General features: G+C 47.7%; 6 pseudogenes; all 6 read right to left on the reverse strand.

The window, feature by feature from the left end:
* Positions 1-5,851: 5,851 nt before the first annotated feature.
* LOC130317783 (U2 spliceosomal RNA) lies at positions 5,852-6,115 on the reverse strand (annotated as a pseudogene).
* Positions 6,116-7,597: 1,482 nt separating this feature from the next.
* Positions 7,598-7,861, reverse strand: LOC130317751 (U2 spliceosomal RNA; annotated as a pseudogene).
* Positions 7,862-9,322: 1,461 nt separating this feature from the next.
* LOC130317777 (U2 spliceosomal RNA) lies at positions 9,323-9,586 on the reverse strand (annotated as a pseudogene).
* Positions 9,587-11,046: 1,460 nt separating this feature from the next.
* Positions 11,047-11,309, reverse strand: LOC130317779 (U2 spliceosomal RNA; annotated as a pseudogene).
* Positions 11,310-12,777: 1,468 nt separating this feature from the next.
* On the reverse strand, positions 12,778-13,041 carry LOC130317752 (U2 spliceosomal RNA; annotated as a pseudogene).
* Positions 13,042-14,505: 1,464 nt separating this feature from the next.
* On the reverse strand, positions 14,506-14,770 carry LOC130317778 (U2 spliceosomal RNA; annotated as a pseudogene).
* Positions 14,771-15,498: the final 728 nt, after the last annotated feature.

Below are 15,498 nucleotides of genomic sequence, written 5' to 3' on the forward strand. Positions count from 1 at the left end.
GCGATCTGGTCCTGGTGCGGTGATCCCTCTGATCTCTCCATTCTGCCGGATAGTCTCAGCGAAGAGCTCTATAACACAAACAAAAAGGAGAGGTGAAAGAGGGCAGCCTTGTCTAACCCCTGAAAGAATAGGAAAGGGGTCAGTCTTCCAGCCGTTCACCAACACCGTGCTGTAAATGTCAAAATACATAACGTTAACAAAAGAGCAAAACATCTTCCCCAGACCCAGCCTGCGCAAAACCCTGTCCATGAATGCGTGGGAGACACGGTCGAACGCCTTCTCCTGATCTAAGCTGACCAGGGCGGCGCGGCCCCCGCGGTCCTGGATGTAATGGACCGTGTCTCTCACAAGGGCAAGGCTGTCGGCAATCCTGCGGCCAGGAATGCTGCAGGTCTGGTCCGGATGGACGATCTGCCCCATGACAGGTTTCAGCCTGTTGGCCAGCACCTTGGCGAGGATCTTGTAGTCCACGTTCAGGAGAGAGATGGGACGCCAGTTTTTCAGGTCACATCTCTCCCCCTTCCGCTTATACAAGATCGTGATCATCCCTTCCCTCAACGACGGAGGCATTCTGCCCCCCACCACCATCTCCTCGTACACCTCCAACAGGTCCGGACAGATCAGGTCACCCAGCGCTACGTAGAGCTCGGCCGGGAGACCGTCACTGCCCGGGGTCCTGCCGGGCTTAAAGGATTTAGCGGCAGAGAGCAGCTCCCCCACCGTCAAGGGATCGTCCATAGCCGCCGCACCTGCGGGATCAACAACGTTAGTGACACCTGACAGGAACCTCTCGGCGGCTTCGGGGTCGGATGACTTGGGGGCGTAGAGGTTGCTGTAGAAGTCGTGGACGACCCCCATCACTTCCTCCTTGCCGCTCCTCATGTGTCCGGTCTCATCTCGTAGCTCAGTCAGGGGCGTGTGGCCGGCATGGAGCTTCCTGAAAAAGAAAGAGTTACATTTCTCACCCTTCTCCAGGTTCTCCACCTTGGAACGAAAGACGATTCGCTTGGATTCCTCCTCAAAGTGCCTTTTCAAGCTCTTTTTGGTCTCCTCCAGCTCCTCCCTGACGTCCCAGCCACACTGGAGCAGGTCCTGCAGGGACCGCAGCTCGCGCTGCAGTTTCCTCAAGTCCCACTTCTTCGCACACGCCTGTTGTCTGCCTTTTGCCTGAAAGAAACAACGGAATTCGACTTTAACATATTCCCACCAATCGCTGATGCACTTGAACAGACATTTGTCATTTCGCCATACAAGGTAAGCATCCCTAAGTTCCTCCATGACCTCCCTCTGCTCCAACAGGGCACAATTCAACTTCCAGGAGCCCGGGCCAGGTGGGAATCCATGGCCCAGAGTCCCCCGGAATCGAATGGCCCTGTGGTCAGAGAAGAAGCAGGGGACCATAGAGTACGACACCTTTCTGACTGCTCTCGAAGTGAAGATGAAGTCTATCCGAGAACGGAGCGAGCCATCGGGGCGGCTCCACGTATAGTTTACGGAGCCGTTCCCGATGGACCCGACAACGTCCTGCAAGGATGCCTCCGTCACCATCTCAATCAGCAGTTTAGACGTCACGTCCAGGTTGGCGGATGTGCCAGAACTGCGCCCGTCCACCTCAATGGGGCAGTTGAAGTCACCACCCAACACTACTGCTCTAGTGGTGGCGAGTTCAGCCCGCAGGGCCTGGAGAACCTCCAGTCGGACATCCCTCTCAGGGGAGGCATACACGTTGATGAGCCGCACGGGCTCACCCACCCAGGAACCGTCTGCGACAAGAAGTCTGCCACAGACGAGCTCCCGGACGGAATCAAGTGCAAAGTTACCTCCCCTGATCAGGATGGCCACCCCCGCAGACCTATTGTCGCCCCCACCAGACCAGTAGGAAGGGCCGTGAGGCCACTGCCTGGCCAGATGGTTGTAAGACCTAGAAGCAGACAAAGCACATTCCTGCAACATGTAAACATCACACCTCTGGGAATCTAAGAACGTAAGAACAGTCTGAAATCTAAACCAAGCTCTAATACTCCTCACATTAATGCAGAAGATGTTGAGATCAGCCATGGGAATAAAAAGAGAGGTTAGTTCTGATACTAGTTACCAGTCTGGTCGGACGGGTCCTCTTCTCTGGCGCCTGTCGGCTCCTGTGGCTTCTCGTAGCGCCCTTCCAAGAACTCGTCGTAGACCGTGTTGGACGGAGTGTCCAGGATTTTCTTAACCTCTGGGTCCTGCAGCAGCTCCTCCATAGATTGAGCTTGGACTGGCTCTGCTTGGACCTGCTCCACTTGGGCCTGCTCCATCACCTCCTCTCCTTCTGAAGCTTCAAGGCTCTCGCAGACCTGCTCCATCTCCTCCTCCTCATCTGAAGCTTGAGGGGTCTCGCAGGTCTCGATTATCTTTCTTTTGTGGGACTCTTCTGATACGTTGTCCCTTCCTTTCCTCTTCCTCTGTATGGTACCTGGGGGAGGAAGCACAGGAAAGTCCTCCGAAGGGCGGGCACCGGCAGCTGGAGGGGGGTTAGGTGCTGCTGGGCCAGGAGAGAAAGGAGGCTGGGTGGGGCGGGGGGCAGGAGAGAGTGCCCGGGCAGGGGAGGACGGGGCAGGGGTGGGCCGGGCAGGGGAGGACGGGGCAGGGGTGGGCCGGGCAGGGGAGGACGGGGCAGGGGTGGGCCGGGGTGGGGTACGGGGGGCAGGGGTGGGCCGGGGTGGGGTACGGGGGGCAGGGGTGGGGCGGGATGGGGCAGGAGGGGCGGGATGGGGCAGGAGGGGCGGGGGTGGGACGGGATGGGGCAGGAGGGGCAGGGGTGGGACGGGATGGGGTAGGAGGGGCAGGGGTGGGACGGGATGGGGCAGGGGTGGGACGGGATGGGGCAGGGGTGGGGCGGGATGGGGCAGGAGATGGGGCGGGAGGGGCAGGGGATGGGGCGGGAGGGGCAGGGGAGGGGCGGGACGGGGCAGGGGTGGTGGCTTTCGCCTTCTTACCCTCCTTGGTCGGCTTGGCCATCCGTGGTGTTGGCTCCGGAGCTGGGGCTGGCTTCGGTGCTCTCGCTGCCACAGATGCCCATGTTCTCTCCCTCTGGGGGCAGTCCTTGTAGCTGTGGGCTGCCAGTCCGCAGAGGTTGCAGGTCTTGCTCTTGGGGCAGTCCTTGGTCGTGTGACCTGTCACACGGCAATACCTGCAGGCATCCTCCGTACAGTCCTTGCCCTCGTGGCCCATCTTGCCACATCTCCTGCAGGTCTGCGGCATGTCCGGGTAGAAGATAAGTCCTGTGGAGTTGCCCAAGGAAAATGTCGTTGGCAGGTGCTGTAGTCCGTCTGGAGAAGCAGGGTTCTTGTTGAGTCTGACGACCACAGACCACTTGCAGGTCCAGTATCCGAGTGAGTTCAGGATGCGGGTGGGCTCCCTCACCACGGTGCAGAAGCGCTTCAGGAAGGTCGAGATGTCCGTGCCTGGGGTGTGTGGGTTCCGCATTGAGACCGTCACCCGCCTCTCCTCTCTTTGAATAAGGCAGTTGCCCACAAAGCGAGAGAAAGGGGATTCGGGACTCGCCGCTTTCACCACCTCCCAGTATCTTCTACAGGTCCCAATGGTGGCAAAGGTGATGTAGAAGATTCCCGAAAAGAAGGTTGCTATTCCCAGGGTGTCAGCCGTGGGGAAGCCTTGATCCGCCAGCATCTTCTTGCAGAACACGTCGTGGGACATGTCCGGCACCCTTCCGTCCACGGGCTTGAGCTTCAAGGCAACAGTCTGCCTCATCCAGGGCTCCAGGGTTGGAGCTTCCAGGTTAGGAATTCTGCCGCCCTTCTGCATTGCCGTGGTGGAGGTTGAAGCTTGCTGTGGTTGGGGCTGGACCTCCAGGCCTTGCCCTGCAGCCTCCTGGGTGGACTTGCTGGTTGAGGCCATGGCTTCTTCCAGCAGGCTCTTTTCCGCTTCCTTGCTTGCTTGTGGAGAGAGGCTTCGCAAAGTCTTCTTTCCCGGGTGGGAGGAGCTATGCAGATCCGGTCCCGGTGGGAGGAGCTATGCAAATCCTTCTCCAGAGGCAGCGAGTTTCTTCGAAAAGATTCTGCGCCGCCTTCCTCTTCGCCGCTGTTCCGGAATTCACCGCCGATTCCCTTCTTCCAGGTTCTTCGTCGGCTTCTTCCGGAGCTGCAGTCTTCAAGATCTTCTCCTTCTTCAGATGTTCCGAGGCAGGCAGGAGACGATCTTCAGGTGGTATGCTCTAGAGAAATGCGGTTCTAATAAGAACGAAAAGTACTGCAATCGTACTACGCAAAATCTCTACCACAATGCTTGGAGTTCTTCAGACCGTAGTGATCATGGTATCTCCCCTGCCAGATAAGATCCTTTCTTTTTTTACACTTGATCTAAGCCAAAAGGCCTAGAGGGGATAACCGGGAAAGGGGTGGACCCAACCATGTCCCCTTCATGAGCACTCACATTACTCATAGGAATGGAAGGAAGGCTGGCAGCCAACCAGCCTCCCATACACTTTCTGGGTGGGTGGCAGTCAGCCACCCATACATACATACAGCACAGGCTAAACCCACATCATCACTTAAAAAAGGACAGGCGACCATTGCACTCTGATGGAGCATTTAGCAATGCAATCCATAGCCTGGCTTTTGCCTGAACCCCCATCACTCCTCCTCTTGCATATAAGACAATATTTCAGATCTGCATATGAAAACAACACGCCTACCTTTGTTGCACATAGCTGCCTGCCTGTCTCTAGTTACCCCACTGGCTGTAGCTGCGTCCCTTCCGACATGGAATAACACCAACTGTAACGATAAACTGAAAATTAACAGTATAAACCTGCATCATTTTGGACTCTGGTATTTGCTGAATCCGGGTGACCTGACAATCGATGGTGGTGCCGCTGGTGATTCTGGCCTTCTTGGAATCTGTTGGGCCTATGTGTTAGCTCACACATCACTTGGGTATCCATGGTAACTACCACAACATGGTCATCTGCAGTTTACATCTAGCCCGTGGCATTGAATGGCATTTTAAAAGTGCTAAGGGTCCTGGTGCAATAATCCTCCCATGAGGATCAGCCTCAACGGCTTTGTAGATTGCACTCATGTCAGCAACTCCATATACATTTTTTTTTCTTCATGCTTCTTTCTTCATCCTTTTTTCTTTCTGTCATTCAGACTTTCATTCATTCGATCTCTCTCACTCACTTGCTTTAACTCATTTGTTCTCACTCACTCACTCACTCACTCAATCACTCACTCACTCATTCACTCTCACTCACTCTCACTCTCTCACTCACTCGCTCACTAAGTCAGTCTCTCTCTCTCTCTCTCTCTTTTTCTTTTTATATATATTTTTTTCCGTCTTCTTCTTCTTCTTCTTCTTCAGACCCTGTCATAGCACTAATGCCTTTCCAATACCACCAGCAGATGGAGACACTCCATTGCAACATTGGTTGTGAGCAGCAGTTTCTAAAAACAAATGCCTCATGGCGGATTTCCCATCCATCAATGGATGGTAAATTTTGTTTTTATCATTCACTGACCACAGAAACCAATGCATGGTCAAGCAACAGCAATGACACACCCTTGTGTATAGGCATGAGACCCTCATGTCATTTAACAGGATTCAGCACCACCCACAAGACAGCTACCTGTCATGTCATGTCAAACCTGCACAGGTGTGCTAGATTATTATTATTTAGTTTTATTTTATTTTTTTACACCAATCAGTGTGCAAACATGGTCATTAAAACGCTAAATGAATAGACGTTCATAAACCAGTCAGTGCAACTCATCATTTTGGTCTCCAATTCTCAAACTCAAATTCTCACCCACGGAGGATTAAATGAGAATCTTTCTTGTTTAACACTGGAATGGGGTGGTGCACTGTTCACTACCCGAAGATACTGCCACATCGGGTCAATGCATAGGGCGACAGAAGCAAGCTTCCAAATCAGCTCCCTTTCTCAAAAATCCATTTAATTTATGGTCCCCAGATAGGGAACGTATGTATCAGTATGTGCTCACAAGTCACCCAAGTGCAAGTATTCACACAAAAAAAAACGTGCCTCAGGATGCGATCTGTCGCAAGATCCTTTCTTTTTTTACACTTGATCTAAGCCAAAAGGCCTAGAGGGGATAACCGGGAAAGGGGTGGACCCAACCATGTCCCCTTAGTGAGCACTCACATTACTCATAGGAATGGAAGGAAGGCTGGCAGCCAACCAGCCTCCCATACACTTTCTGGGTGGGTGGCAGTCAGCCACCCATACATACATACAGCACAGGCTAAACCCACATCATCACTTAAAAAAAGGACAGGCGACCATTGCACTCTGATGGAGCATTTAGCAATGCAATCCATAGCCTGGCTTTTGCCTGAACCCCCATCACTCCTCCTCTTGCATATAAGACAATATTTCAGATCTGCATATGAAAACAACACGCCTACCTTTGTTGCACATAGCTGCCTGCCTGTCTCTAGTTACCCCACTGGCTGTAGCTGCGTCCCTTCCGACATGGAATAACACCAACTGTAACGATAAACTGAAAATTAACAGTATAAACCTGCATCATTTTGGACTCTGGTATTTGCTGAATCCGGGTGACCTGACAATCGATGGTGGTGCCGCTGGTGATTCTGGCCTTCTTGGAATCTGTTGGGCCTATGTGTTAGCTCACACATCACTTGGGTATCCATGGTAACTACCACAACATGGTCATCTGCAGTTTACATCTAGCCCGTGGCATTGAATGGCATTTTAAAAGTGCTAAGGGTCCTGGTGCAATAATCCTCCCATGAGGATCAGCCTCAACGGCTTTGTAGATTGCACTCATGTCAGCAACTCCATATACATTTTTTTTTCTTCATGCTTCTTTCTTCATCCTTTTTTCTTTCTGTCATTCAGACTTTCATTCATTCGATCTCTCTCACTCACTTGCTTTAACTCATTTGTTCTCACTCACTCACTCACTCACTCAATCACTCACTCACTCATTCACTCTCACTCACTCTCACTCTCTCACTCACTCGCTCACTAAGTCAGTCTCTCTCTCTCTCTCTCTTTTTCTTTTTATATATATTTTTTTCCGTCTTCTTCTTCTTCTTCTTCTTCTTCTTCTTCTTCTTCAGACCCTGTCATAGCACTAATGCCTTTCCAATACCACCAGCAGATGGAGACACTCCATTGCAACATTGGTTGTGAGCAGCAGTTTCTAAAAACAAATGCCTCATGGCGGATTTCCCATCCATCAATGGATGGTAAATTTTGTTTTTATCATTCACTGACCACAGAAACCAATGCATGGTCAAGCAACAGCAATGACACACCCTTGTGTATAGGCATGAGACCCTCATGTCATTTAACAGGATTCAGCACCACCCACAAGACAGCTACCTGTCATGTCATGTCAAACCTGCACAGGTGTGCTAGATTATTATTATTTAGTTTTATTTTATTTTTTTACACCAATCAGTGTGCAAACATGGTCATTAAAACGCTAAATGAATAGACGTTCATAAACCAGTCAGTGCAACTCATCATTTTGGTCTCCAATTCTCAAACTCAAATTCTCACCCACGGAGGATTAAATGAGAATCTTTCTTGTTTAACACTGGAATGGGGTGGTGCACTGTTCACTACCCGAAGATACTGCCACATCGGGTCAATGCATAGGGCGACAGAAGCAAGCTTCCAAATCAGCTCCCTTTCTCAAAAATCCATTTAATTTATGGTCCCCAGATAGGGAACGTATGTATCAGTATGTGCTCACAAGTCACCCAAGTGCAAGTATTCACACAAAAAAAAACGTGCCTCAGGATGCGATCTGTCGCAAGATCCTTTCTTTTTTTACACTTGATCTAAGCCAAAAGGCCTAGAGGGGATAACCGGGAAAGGGGTGGACCCAACCATGTCCCCTTCATGAGCACTCACATTACTCATAGGAATGGAAGGAAGGCTGGCAGCCAACCAGCCTCCCATACACTTTCTGGGTGGGTGGCAGTCAGCCACCCATACATACATACAGCACAGGCTAAACCCACATCATCACTTAAAAAAAGGACAGGCGACCATTGCACTCTGATGGAGCATTTAGCAATGCAATCCATAGCCTGGCTTTTGCCTGAACCCCCATCACTCCTCCTCTTGCATATAAGACAATATTTCAGATCTGCATATGAAAACAACACGCCTACCTTTGTTGCACATAGCTGCCTTCCTGTCTCTAGTTACCCCACTGGCTGTAGCTGCGTCCCTTCCGACATGGAATAACACCAACTGTAACGATAAACTGAAAATTAACAGTATAAACCTGCATCATTTTGGACTCTGGTATTTGCTGAATCCGGGTGACCTGACAATCGATGGTGGTGCCGCTGGTGATTCTGGCCTTCTTGGAATCTGTTGGGCCTATGTGTTAGCTCACACATCACTTGGGTATCCATGGTAACTACCACAACATGGTCATCTGCAGTTTACATCTAGCCCGTGGCATTGAATGGCATTTTAAAAGTGCTAAGGGTCCTGGTGCAATAATCCTCCCATGAGGATCAGCCTCAACGGCTTTGTAGATTGCACTCATGTCAGCAACTCCATATACATTTTTTTTTCTTCATGCTTCTTTCTTCATCCTTTTTTCTTTCTGTCATTCAGACTTTCATTCATTCGATCTCTCTCACTCACTTGCTTTAACTCATTTGTTCTCACTCACTCACTCACTCACTCAATCACTCACTCACTCATTCACTCTCACTCACTCTCACTCTCTCACTCACTCGCTCACTAAGTCAGTCTCTCTCTCTCTCTCTCTTTTTCTTTTTATATATATTTTTTTCCGTCTTCTTCTTCTTCTTCAGACCCTGTCATAGCACTAATGCCTTTCCAATACCACCAGCAGATGGAGACACTCCATTGCAACATTGGTTGTGAGCAGCAGTTTCTAAAAACAAATGCCTCATGGCGGATTTCCCATCCATCAATGGATGGTAAATTTTGTTTTTATCATTCACTGACCACAGAAACCAATGCATGGTCAAGCAACAGCAATGACACACCCTTGTGTATAGGCATGAGACCCTCATGTCATTTAACAGGATTCAGCACCACCCACAAGACAGCTACCTGTCATGTCATGTCAAACCTGCACAGGTGTGCTAGATTATTATTATTTAGTTTTATTTTATTTTTTTACACCAATCAGTGTGCAAACATGGTCATTAAAACGCTAAATGAATAGACGTTCATAAACCAGTCAGTGCAACTCATCATTTTGGTCTCCAATTCTCAAACTCAAATTCTCACCCACGGAGGATTAAATGAGAATCTTTCTTGTTTAACACTGGAATGGGGTGGTGCACTGTTCACTACCCGAAGATACTGCCACATCGGGTCAATGCATAGGGCGACAGAAGCAAGCTTCCAAATCAGCTCCCTTTCTCAAAAATCCATTTAATTTATGGTCCCCAGATAAGGAACGTATGTATCAGTATGTGCTCACAAGTCACCCAAGTGCAAGTATTCACACAAAAAAAAACGTGCCTCAGGATGCGATCTGTCGCAAGATCCTTTCTTTTTTTACACTTGATCTAAGCCAAAAGGCCTAGAGGGGATAACCGGGAAAGGGGTGGACCCAACCATGTCCCCTTCATGAGCACTCACATTACTCATAGGAATGGAAGGAAGGCTGGCAGCCAACCAGCCTCCCATACACTTTCTGGGTGGGTGGCAGTCAGCCACCCATACATACATACAGCACAGGCTAAACCCACATCATCACTTAAAAAAAGGACAGGCGACCATTGCACTCTGATGGAGCATTTAGCAATGCAATCCATAGCCTGGCTTTTGCCTGAACCCCCAAAACTCCTCCTCTTGCATGTAAGACAATATTTCAGATCTGCATATGAAAACAACACGCCTACCTTTGTTGCACATAGCTGCCTGCCTGTCTCTAGTTACCCCACTGGCTGTAGCTGCGTCCCTTCCGACATGGAATAACACCAACTGTAACGATAAACTGAAAATTAACAGTATAAACCTGCATCATTTTGGACTCTGGTATTTGCTGAATCCGGGTGACCTGACAATCGATGGTGGTGCCGCTGGTGATTCTGGCCTTCTTGGAATCTGTTGGGCCTATGTGTTAGCTCACACATCACTTGGGTATCCATGGTAACTACCACAACATGGTCATCTGCAGTTTACATCTAGCCCGTGGCATTGAATGGCATTTTAAAAGTGCTAAGGGTCCTGGTGCAATAATCCTCCCATGAGGATCAGCCTCAACGGCTTTGTAGATTGCACTCATGTCAGCAACTCCATATACATTTTTTTTTCTTCATGCTTCTTTCTTCATCCTTTTTTCTTTCTGTCATTCAGACTTTCATTCATTCGATCTCTCTCACTCACTTGCTTTAACTCATTTGTTCTCACTCACTCACTCACTCACTCAATCACTCACTCATTCACTCTCACTCACTCTCACTCTCTCACTCACTCGCTCACTAAGTCAGTCTCTCTCTCTCTCTCTCTTTTTCTTTTTATATATATTTTTTTCCGTCTTCTTCTTCTTCTTCTTCAGACCCTGTCATAGCACTAATGCCTTTCCAATACCACCAGCAGATGGAGACACTCCATTGCAACATTGGTTGTGAGCAGCAGTTTCTAAAAACAAATGCCTCATGGCGGATTTCCCATCCATCAATGGATGGTAAATTTTGTTTTTATCATTCACTGACCACAGAAACCAATGCATGGTCAAGCAACAGCAATGACACACCCTTGTGTATAGGCATGAGACCCTCATGTCATTTAACAGGATTCAGCACCACCCACAAGACAGCTACCTGTCATGTCATGTCAAACCTACACAGGTGTGCTAGATTATTATTATTTAGTTTTATTTTATTTTTTTACACCAATCAATGTGCAAACATGGTCATTAAAACGCTAAATGAATAGACGTTCATAAACCAGTCAGTGCAACTCATCATTTTGGTCTCCAATTCTCAAACTCAAATTCTCACCCACGGAGGATTAAATGAGAATCTTTCTTGTTTAACACTGGAATGGGGTGGTGCACTGTTCACTACCCGAAGATACTGCCACATCGGGTCAATGCATAGGGCGACAGAAGCAAGCTTCCAAATCAGCTCCCTTTCTCAAAAATCCATTTAATTTATGGTGCCCAGATAGGGAACGTATGTATAGTATGTGCTCACAAGTCACCCAAGTGCAAGTATTCACACAAAAAAAAACGTGCCTCAGGATGCAATCTGTCGCAAGATCCTTTCTTTTTTTACACTTGATCTAAGCCAAAAGGCCTAGAGGGGATAACCGGGAAAGGGGTGGACCCAACCATGTCCCCTTCATGAGCACTCACATTACTCATAGGAATGGAAGGAAGGCTGGCAGCCAACCAGCCTCCCATACACTTTCTGGGTGGGTGGCAGTCAGCCACCCATACATACATACAGCACAGGCTAAACCCACATCATCACTTAAAAAAAGGACAGGCGACCATTGCACTCTGATGGAGCATTTAGCAATGCAATCCATAGCCTGGCTTTTGCCTGAACCCCCATCACTCCTCCTCTTGCATATAAGACAATATTTCAGATCTGCATATGAAAACAACACGCCTACCTTTGTTGCACATAGCTGCCTGCCTGTCTCTAGTTACCCCACTGGCTGTAGCTGCGTCCCTTCCGACATGGAATAACACCAACTGTAACGATAAACTGAAAATTAACAGTATAAACCTGCATCATTTTGGACTCTGGTATTTGCTGAATCCGGGTGACCTGACAATCGATGGTGGTGCCGCTGGTGATTCTGGCCTTCTTGGAATCTGTTGGGCCTATGTGTTAGCTCACACATCACTTGGGTATCCATGGTAACTACCACAACATGGTCATCTGCAGTTTACATCTAGCCCGTGGCATTGAATGGCATTTTAAAAGTGCTAAGGGTCCTGGTGCAATAATCCTCCCATGAGGATCAGCCTCAACGGCTTTGTAGATTGCACTCATGTCAGCAACTCCATATACATTTTTTTTTCTTCATGCTTCTTTCTTCATCCTTTTTTCTTTCTGTCATTCAGACTTTCATTCATTCGATCTCTCTCACTCACTTGCTTTAACTCATTTGTTCTCACTCACTCACTCACTCACTCACTCAATCACTCACTCACTCATTCACTCTCACTCACTCTCACTCTCTCACTCACTCGCTCACTAAGTCAGTCTCTCTCTCTCTCTCTCTTTTTCTTTTTATATATATTTTTTTCCGTCTTCTTCTTCTTCTTCTTCAGACCCTGTCATAGCACTAATGCCTTTCCAATACCACCAGCAGATGGAGACACTCCATTGCAACATTGGTTGTGAGCAGCAGTTTCTAAAAACAAATGCCTCATGGCGGATTTCCCATCCATCAATGGATGGTAAATTTTGTTTTTATCATTCACTGACCACAGAAACCAATGCATGGTCAAGCAACAGCAATGACACACCCTTGTGTATAGGCATGAGACCCTCATGTCATTTAACAGGATTCAGCACCACCCACAAGACAGCTACCTGTCATGTCATGTCAAACCTGCACAGGTGTGCTAGATTATTATTATTTAGTTTTATTTTATTTTTTTACACCAATCAGTGTGCAAACATGGTCATAAAAACGCTAAATGAATAGACGTTCATAAACCAGTCAGTGCAACTCATCATTTTGGTCTCCAATTCTCAAACTCAAATTCTCACCCACGGAGGATTAAATGAGAATCTTTCTTGTTTAACACTGGAATGGGGTGGTGCACTGTTCACTACCCGAAGATACTGCCACATCGGGTCAATGCATAGGGCGACAGAAGCAAGCTTCCAAATCAGCTCCCTTTCTCAAAAATCCATTTAATTTATGGTCCCCAGATAGGGAACGTATGTATCAGTATGTGCTCACAAGTCACCCAAGTGCAAGTATTCACACAAAAAAAAACGTGCCTCAGGATGCGATCTGTCGCAAGATCCTTTCTTTTTTTACACTTGATCTAAGCCAAAAGGCCTAGAGGGGATAACCGGGAAAGGGGTGGACCCAACCATGTCCCCTTCATGAGCACTCACATTACTCATAGGAATGGAAGGAAGGCTGGCAGCCAACCAGCCTCCCATACACTTTCTGGGTGGGTGGCAGTCAGCCACCCATACATACATACAGCACAGGCTAAACCCACATCATCACTTAAAAAAAGGACAGGCGACCATTGCACTCTGATGGAGCATTTAGCAATGCAATCCATAGCCTGGCTTTTGCCTGAACCCCCATCACTCCTCCTCTTGCATATAAGACAATATTTCAGATCTGCATATGAAAACAACACGCCTACCTTTGTTGCACATAGCTGCCTGCCTGTCTCTAGTTACCCCACTGGCTGTAGCTGCGTCCCTTCCGACATGGAATAACACCAACTGTAACGATAAACTGAAAATTAACAGTATAAACCTGCATCATTTTGGACTCTGGTATTTGCTGAATCCGGGTGACCTGACAATCGATGGTGGTGCCGCTGGTGATTCTGGCCTTCTTGGAATCTGTTGGGCCTATGTGTTAGCTCACACATCACTTGGGTATCCATGGTAACTACCACAACATGGTCATCTGCAGTTTACATCTAGCCCGTGGCATTGAATGGCATTTTAAAAGTGCTAAGGGTCCTGGTGCAATAATCCTCCCATGAGGATCAGCCTCAACGGCTTTGTAGATTGCACTCATGTCAGCAACTCCATATACATTTTTTTTTCTTCATGCTTCTTTCTTCATCCTTTTTTCTTTCTGTCATTCAGACTTTCATTCATTCGATCTCTCTCACTCACTTGCTTTAACTCATTTGTTCTCACTCACTCACTCACTCACTCAATCACTCACTCACTCATTCACTCTCACTCACTCTCACTCTCTCACTCACTCGCTCACTAAGTCAGTCTCTCTCTCTCTCTCTCTTTTTCTTTTTATATATATTTTTTTCCGTCTTCTTCTTCTTCTTCTTCAGACCCTGTCATAGCACTAATGCCTTTCCAATACCACCAGCAGATGGAGACACTCCATTGCAACATTGGTTGTGAGCAGCAGTTTCTAAAAACAAATGCCTCATGGCGGATTTCCCATCCATCAATGGATGGTAAATTTTGTTTTTATCATTCACTGACCACAGAAACCAATGCATGGTCAAGCAACAGCAATGACACACCCTTGTGTATAGGCATGAGACCCTCATGTCATTTAACAGGATTCAGCACCACCCACAAGACAGCTACCTGTCATGTCATGTCAAACCTGCACAGGTGTGCTAGATTATTATTATTTAGTTTTATTTTATTTTTTTACACCAATCAGTGTGCAAACATGGTCATTAAAACGCTAAATGAATAGACGTTCATAAACCAGTCAGTGCAACTCATCATTTTGGTCTCCAATTCTCAAACTCAAATTCTCACCCACGGAGGATTAAATGAGAATCTTTCTTGTTTAACACTGTAATGGGGTGGTGCACTGTTCACTACCCGAAGATACTGCCACATCGGGTCAATGCATAGGGCGACAGAAGCAAGCTTCCAAATCAGCTCCCTTTCTCAAAAATCCATTTAATTTATGGTCCCCAGATAAGGAACGTATGTATCAGTATGTGCTCACAAGTCACCCAAGTGCAAGTATTCACACAAAAAAAAAACGTGCCTCAGGATGCGATCTGTCGCAAGATCCTTTCTTTTTTTACACTTGATCTAAGCCAAAAGGCCTAGAGGGGATAACCGGGAAAGGGGTGGACCCAACCATGTCCCCTTCATGAGCACTCACATTACTCATAGGAATGGAAGGAAGGCTGGCAGCCAACCAGCCTCCCATACACTTTCTGGGTGGGTGGCAGTCAGCCACCCATACATACATACAGCACAGGCTAAACCCACATCATCACTTAAAAAAAGGACAGGCGACCATTGCACTCTGATGGAGCATTTAGCAATGCAATCCATAGCCTGGCTTTTGCCTGAACCCCCATCACTCCTCCTCTTGCATGTAAGACAATATTTCAGATCTGCATATGAAAACAACACGCCTACCTTTGTTGCACATAGCTGCCTGCCTGTCTCTAGTTACCCCACTGGCTGTAGCTGCGTCCCTTCCGACATGGAATAACACCAACTGTAACGATAAACTGAAAATTAACAGTATAAACCTGCATCATTTTGGACTCTGGTATTTGCTGAATCCGGGTGACCTGACAATCGATGGTGGTGCCGCTGGTGATTCTGGCCTTCTTGGAATCTGTTGGGCCTATGTGTTAGCTCACACATCACTTGGGTATCCATGGTAACTACCACAACATGGTCATCTGCAGTTTACATCTAGCCCGTGGCATTGAATGGCATTTTAAAAGTGCTAAGGGTCCTGGTGCAATAATCCTCCCATGAGGATCAGCCTCAACGGCTTTGTAGATTGCACTCATGTCAGCAACTCCATATACATTTTTTTTTCTT

Source organism: Hyla sarda, unplaced genomic scaffold (genome assembly GCF_029499605.1).
Source record: "Hyla sarda isolate aHylSar1 unplaced genomic scaffold, aHylSar1.hap1 scaffold_2019, whole genome shotgun sequence".
In the NCBI taxonomy this organism is placed as follows: Eukaryota; Metazoa; Chordata; class Amphibia; order Anura; family Hylidae; genus Hyla; species Hyla sarda.